This window comes from Pristiophorus japonicus, chromosome 11 (assembly GCF_044704955.1).
Source record: "Pristiophorus japonicus isolate sPriJap1 chromosome 11, sPriJap1.hap1, whole genome shotgun sequence".
Lineage (NCBI taxonomy): Eukaryota > Metazoa > Chordata > Chondrichthyes > Pristiophoridae > Pristiophorus > Pristiophorus japonicus.
Window position 1 is genome coordinate 78,488,656 of NC_091987.1, and position 6,922 is coordinate 78,495,577.

Genomic DNA, 6,922 nt, shown 5'->3' on the forward strand with positions numbered 1-6,922 from the left:
CTGTACTCTCTCTAGTGCAATCATATCTTTCCTGTAATATGGTGACCAGAAATGCAGAACTAAGGGGTGGGCCATTTAGGATTGAGATGAGGAGAAACTTCTTCACTCAGAGGGTGGTGAATCTCTTGAGTTCCCTACCCCAGAGGGCTGTGGAAGCTCAGTCTTTGAGTATATTCAAGGCAGAGATTGATAGATTATTGGATATTAAGGGAATCAAGGGATATGGGGATAGTGCTGGAAGGTGTTGAAGTAAAAGATCAGCCATGATCTCATTCAATGGAGGAGCAGACTCAAGGGAGCGAATAGCCTACTCTTGCTCCTAATTCTTATGTTCTTAAGTTCTTAATAGCACATCTTATAGAATCACAGCATTTTACAGCACAGAGGCCATGTGACTTCTCGTGTCTGTGCTGGCTCTTTGAAAGAGACATCCAATTAGTCCCACATCACAGCAGCTGTGGAATTTAAATACAGTTAATAAAATAAATCTGGAATAGAAAGCTAGTATCAACTATCGGATTGTCATAAAAACCCATCTGGTTCACTAATGCCCTTTAGGGAAGAAAATCTGCCGTCCTTAACTGGTCTGGCCTATACCCACAGCAATGTGGTTGACTCTGAACTGCCCTCTGAAATGGCCTAGCAAGCTACTCAGTTGTCCCAACAATAAGAATAAAACCGGATGGACCACCTGGCATCGACCTCGGCACTGGCTTTGGATACATCAATGGCACACCCAGCCCAGTCGATTCTACAATGTCCTCCTCACTAACATCTGGGGACTTGTGCCAAAATTGTTCTCAAAATTGACTCAGGACCCCATGAAGACTCATGGCTTCAGGTCAAACATGGGCAAGGAAACCTCCTGCTGATTACTACCCATAGCAGAAGCAGCATGCTATAGATGTAGCTAAGCGATTCCACAACCGAAAAATCAGCTCAAAGCTCTGCAGTCCTGCCACATCCAGTCGTGAATGGTGGTGAACAATTAAACAACCAACGGGTGGAGGAGGCTCCATGAACATCCCCATCCTCAATGATGGAGGAGCCCAGCACATCAGTGCAAAAGACAAGACTGAAGCGTTTGCAACCATCTTCAGCCAGAAATGCCGAGCGGATGATCCATATCGGCCTCCTCCTGAGGTCTCCACCATCACAGAAGCCAGTCTTCAGCCAATTCGATTCACTCCACATGATATCAGGATGCAGCTGAGTGCACTGGATACAGCAAAGACTATGGGACCCATCAACATCCCGGCTGTTGTGCTAAAGATTTACAATCATAGAATCATTGAAAATTACGACACAGAAGGAGGTCATTCAGCCCATCGGGTCCGTGCCGGTCGAAAAATGGTTACCCAGCCTAATCCCACCTTCCAGCACTAGGTCCGTAGCCCTGTCGGTCACACCTCTTTAAGTGCACATCCTAGTACTTTTTAAATGTGATGGAGGTTTCTGCCTCACCTTGTGCTTCAGAACTAGCTGCGCCTCTAGCCAAGCTGTTCCAGTACACCTGCAACACTGGCATCTACCTGACAAAGTGGAAAGCTGCCCAGGTATGTCCTGTCCACAAAAAGCAGGACAAATCTAATCCAGCCAATTACCGCCCAATCAGTCTACTCTCAATCATTAGCAAAGTGATGGAAGGTGTTGTCGGCAGTGATATCAAGGCAGCACTTACTCACCAATAACCTTCTCACTGAAACTCAGTTTGGGTTCTGCCAGGACCACTCGGCTTCAGACCTCATTATAGCCTTGGTCCAAACATGGACAAAAGTGCTGAATTCAGAGGTGAGGTGAGAGTGACTGGTCTTGACATCAAGTCTGCATTTGACAGAATGTGGCATCAAGGAGCCCTAGTAAAATTGAAGTCAATGGGAATCAGGGGAAAAACTCTCCACTGGCTGGAGTCATACCTAACACAAAGGAAGATGGTTGTAGTTGTTGGAGGCCAATCATCACAGCCCCAGGACATCTCTGCAGGAGTTCCTCAGGGCAGTGTCCTAGGCCCAACCATCTTCAGCTGCTTCATCAATGACCTTCCCTCTTTCATAAGGTCAGAAGTGGGGATGTTCGCTGATGACTGCAATGTTCAGTTCCATTCGCAATTCCTCAGATAATGAATAAAGTCCATGCCGCATGCAGCAAGATCTGGATGACTTTCAGGCTTGGACTGATAAGTGACAAGTAACATTCACACCACAAAAGTGCCAGGCAATGACCATCTCCAACAAGTGAATCTAACCACCGCCCCTTGATATTCAATGGCATTACCATCGCCAAATCCCCCACCATCAACATTCTGAGGGGTCACCATTGACCAGAAACTTAACTGGACTAGCTCTGTATAGAGCATTTACTTAGGGAGTCTCGTGTCTGGCATGCAAACTATGTGGCCTGCCCAGCGAAGCTGATCGAGTGCTTCAATGCTGGGGATGTTAGCCTGGATGAGGACACTGATGTCAGTGCGCCTGTCCTCCCAGGGGATTTGCAGGATCTTGCGGAAATATCGTTGGTGATATATCTCCAGTGACTTGAGGTGTCTTCTGTACATCGTCCATGCCTCTGATCCATTCAGGAGGGCGGGTATTACTGCAGCCCTGTGGACCATGAGCTTGGTGGTAGATTTGAGGGCCTGGTCTTCGAACACTCTTTTCCTCAGGAGGCCAAAGGCTGGATCTCCGTGTTGGATCTCTGCATCAATGCCTGCTCTTGTTGATAAGAGGCTCCCGAGATATGGGAAATGGTCCATGTTGTCGAGGGCCGCGCCGTGAATCTTAATGACTGGGGGACAGTGCTGTGCAGGCTGGTGGAGGACCTTTGTCTTACGGATGTTAAGCGTAAGTCCCATGCTTTCATATGCCTCGGTGAATACATTGACTATATCCTGGAGTTCAGCCTCAGAATGTGCGCAGACGCAGGTGTCATCCGCGTACTGTAGCTCAACGACAGAGGTTGGGGCGATCTTGGAACTGGCCTGGAGCTGTCCTATGGCTTTGCCTACCTCTTGCAATGTTAGGGTTTCATTGAGGTGGTGGCGGGTCGCATGCTGCGGGATGGAGTTGAGAACACTCGAGTCAAAGGCAGAGTCTCGATTGAAGAGATCTTCTAAGTGCTCCTTCCAGCGGGCCCTGACAGCCTCGGTGTCCTTGATGAGTGTTTCCCCGTTCTTGGCTAGGAGCGGGGTGGGGCCTTTGGACCGTAGATGGCCTTGGCTGCAATGAAGAATCCTCGCATATCGTGGCTGTTGGCCAGTTGTTGTATCTCCTGTGCTTTCTCCATCCACCACCTGTTCTTTAGGTCCCGGGTTTTTTGTTGGACCTCAGCCTTGAGCTGTCTGTAACGTTGCTTTGCTGCTCCCAAGTTGGGTTGTTGCTTGAGGCTCAGAAATGCTCTGCGCTTGCAATCTATTAGTTCTTGGATCTCCTGATCATTTTCATCAAACCAGTCCTGGTGTTTTCTGGTTGAGTGACCAAGTGTCTCTTCACAGGCACTGGTTATAGAGGCCTGGATGGCAGACCAAGCTCTGTGGGCATTCAGCATCTCAGGGTCATCAAGGCATGATAGGTTAGCTGTGAGGCACTGGTTATATAGGGCTCTCTTAGCTGGGTCTTTAAGTGCCTCGGCATTGACTTTTTTGCGACACTGCTTCTGCTGTCGCCTCTGCTTTGGGGCTGTGTTAATGTTGATGATAGATCGGATTAGGTGGTGGTCCGTCCAGCAGTCGTCAGCTCCTGTCATGGCGCGGGTGATGCGCACATCCTTGCGGTCCCTAGCTCGGACGATGACATAGTCGAGCAGGTGTCAGTGTTTGGAGCGAGGATGTTGCCATGATGCCTTGTATTTGTCCCTCTGGCAGAACAGGGTGTTGGTGATGAGGAGTTCATGCTCGAGACATTTTGTCAGAAGTAGGGTACCACTGGAGTTGGATTTCCCTACCCCCTCTCTGCTAATCATGCCTACCCAGAAGTCTGTGTCTTTGCTGACCCTGACATTAAAGTCACCCAGGAGGATCAGTTTGTCACCAGGGATGTCTCGAGGTTGGAATAAAAACCCTCTTTAGCCTCATCCGTTGCATCGAGCGTCGGGGCGTATGCACTGATGACTGTAGCGCATTGGTTCCAGGATAGTGTAAGACGAAGAGTCATGAGACGTTCGTTAACCCTGCAGTGGGAGTCTTTGAGGCGGTCGACCAGCTCATTTTTGACGGCAAAGCCGACTCCATGGAGGCACCATTCTTCCTCTGGTTTTCTTTTCCAGAAAAAGGTGTAACCTCCACTGTCATGTATGTATGCTTGGGGTTATTAGCCACCAGGTGGCCCGACTGTCGGAGGTCATTGGGCTATGTGTGCGGCCCAGGTATAAAAGGCAAGCCATCATGTAATGTGATCACTTTGGGCCCTAATAAAGCAGAGCCAGGTTTGTACCTGTGTTAGTTTACAGTATTCAGTCTGTCGAGTTATTACATACATAACATTTGGTGACGAGGTAACTTAAGAACCTTCGCATGCAAAAATGAGCACAATTGGAATTCTGGAGAGATTCGTGGAGGGAGAGGACTGGGCAGATTTTGTAGCTCGCCTGGACCAGTACTTTGTGGCCAACAAAATGGAGGAACCCACTGACGCAGTTAGGCGCAGGGCGGTCTTCCTCACGGTTTGCGGTCCGAAAATCTATGGACTCATAAAGAATCTTCTCTCGCCTGCAAGTCCAATGGACAAGGACTATGAGGAATTGTGTGCTCTGGTACGTGACCATCTCAAACCAGAAGAAGGCATCATCATCTCATGATATCGATTCTATAGCATGTTCGTTCTGAGGGCCAGGATGTGTTGGAATTCGTTGCCGACCTAAGACGTCTAGCTGGACCATGTAAGTTCGAAAACGGGTTGGGAGACATGCTGCGGGACTTCTTTTTAGTTGGCATCAACCACGAGGTGATCCTGCGTAAGCTACTGGCGGCGGAGATGCTGGATTTGAGCAAGGCCATCACGATTGCCCAGGCATGCATGACAACGGACAAACACTTAAAGCAGATATAATCGAAAAATCGGAACTCAGCAAGTACTGTAAACAAAATTGTATCGTCGTTTGGCAGAGCTGCATATGGCAGGGCCTACTCGACCGCGTAAACAAAATCTGTGGCTGCTCAAAGTCCGCCAACGAGAATGAATCCGATTTCACCGTGTTGGCGTTGTGGGGGCAATCATCGGCCTCATCAGTGTCGGTTTAAACAGTACATTTGTAAAAGCTGTTTGAGACTGGGGCATCTCCAGCGCATGTGTCCGCAACTGAGCAAGCCTGCTGCGACACACCATGTGGAGGATGATGAGACCAGCATAGAGCAGATCTGGATATGCAATCTGAGATACCAGAGGAGGAAGTGTATGGACTGTATTCGTTCCTAACAAAGAGCCAACCGATAATGATAAATGTGAAACTTAACGGTATGCCGGTAGCAATGGAATTGGACACGGGTGCGAGTCAATCAATAATGAGCCAGAGAAAATTCGACAAGCTGTGGGATACTAAGGCTGTGAGGCCTAAGCTGAATCCAGTCAATGCCAAGTTGCGTACATACACTAAAGAACTCATAACGGTAATTGGCAGTGCAGTAGTCAAGGTGTCGTATGATGGTGCGGTTCATGATTTATAATTATGGCTTGTTCCAGGCAATGGTCCAACGCTGTTCAGCAGGAATTGGCTAGAAAAAAATCAAATGGAATTGGAATGCTATCAAAGCGTTGTCGTCAGAGGATGATACTCTTTGTGCTCAAGTGCTGAGCAAGTTCCCCTCGCTGTTTGAACCAGGTATCGACAAAATCACGGGAGCCAAGGTGCAGATCCACGTGGACTCGGATGCAAGACCTGTCCATCATAAAGCTCGAGTGGTTCCATACATGATGAGGGAGAAGGTCAAAATCGAACTGGACAGACTCCAGCGTGAAGGGGTCATATCACCAATCGAATTTAATGAGTGGGCCAGCACCATTGTTCCTGTGTTGAAGAATGATGGCACTGTCAGGATTTGTGGAGACTACAAGGTTACAATCAACTGAATTTTGAAACAGGATCAATACCCGTTACCGAAGGCTGATGACCTGTTTGCAACGCTAGCCGGGGGGAAGTCGTTCACTAAACTGGATCTGACATCGGCCTACGTGACACAGGAGCTGGTCGAGATGTCAAAGAAACTTACGTGCGTCAACACTGATAAAGGACTGTTAATCTACAACAGCCATATTTCAGAGGAACATGGAGAGTCTACTGAAGTCCGTCCCTAGAACCGTCATGTTCCAAGATGACATCCTGGTCACAGGTCGTGACACCACCGAACATGTGAACAACCTGGAAGAGGTTCTATATCGTCTGGACAAAATGGAACTCAGACTGAAACATTTGAAGTGCGTCTTCATGGCACCGGAAGTCGAATTCCTGGGGAAGAAAATTGCTGCTGACAGCATCAGGCCTACAGACTCGAAAACCAAGGCCATCAAAATGCACCCAAGCCTCAGAATGTGACGGAGCTGCGTTCGTTTCTTGGTCTATTCAACTACTTCGGTAATTTCCTACCTAGATTGAGCACTTTATTAGAGCCACTGCACAAGTTGCTAAGAAAAGGCGACAACTGGGTTTGGGGTGCGTCTCAAGATAGAGCTTTTGAGAAAGCTACTGATCTGCTTTGCTGTAACAAGCTGCTGGTACATTATGATCCATGTAAGCGCCTAGTATTGGCCTGTGATGCTTCGTCATATGGAGTTAGTTGTGTGCTCCAACAAGCTAATGAATCGGGTAAATTACAACCTGTTGCGCATGCTTCTAAAAGTTTGTCAAAGGCGGAAAGAGCCTACAGCATGGTAGAAAAAGAAGCATTAGCCTGTGTCTATGGGGTTAAAAAGATGCATCAGTACCTGTTTGATCT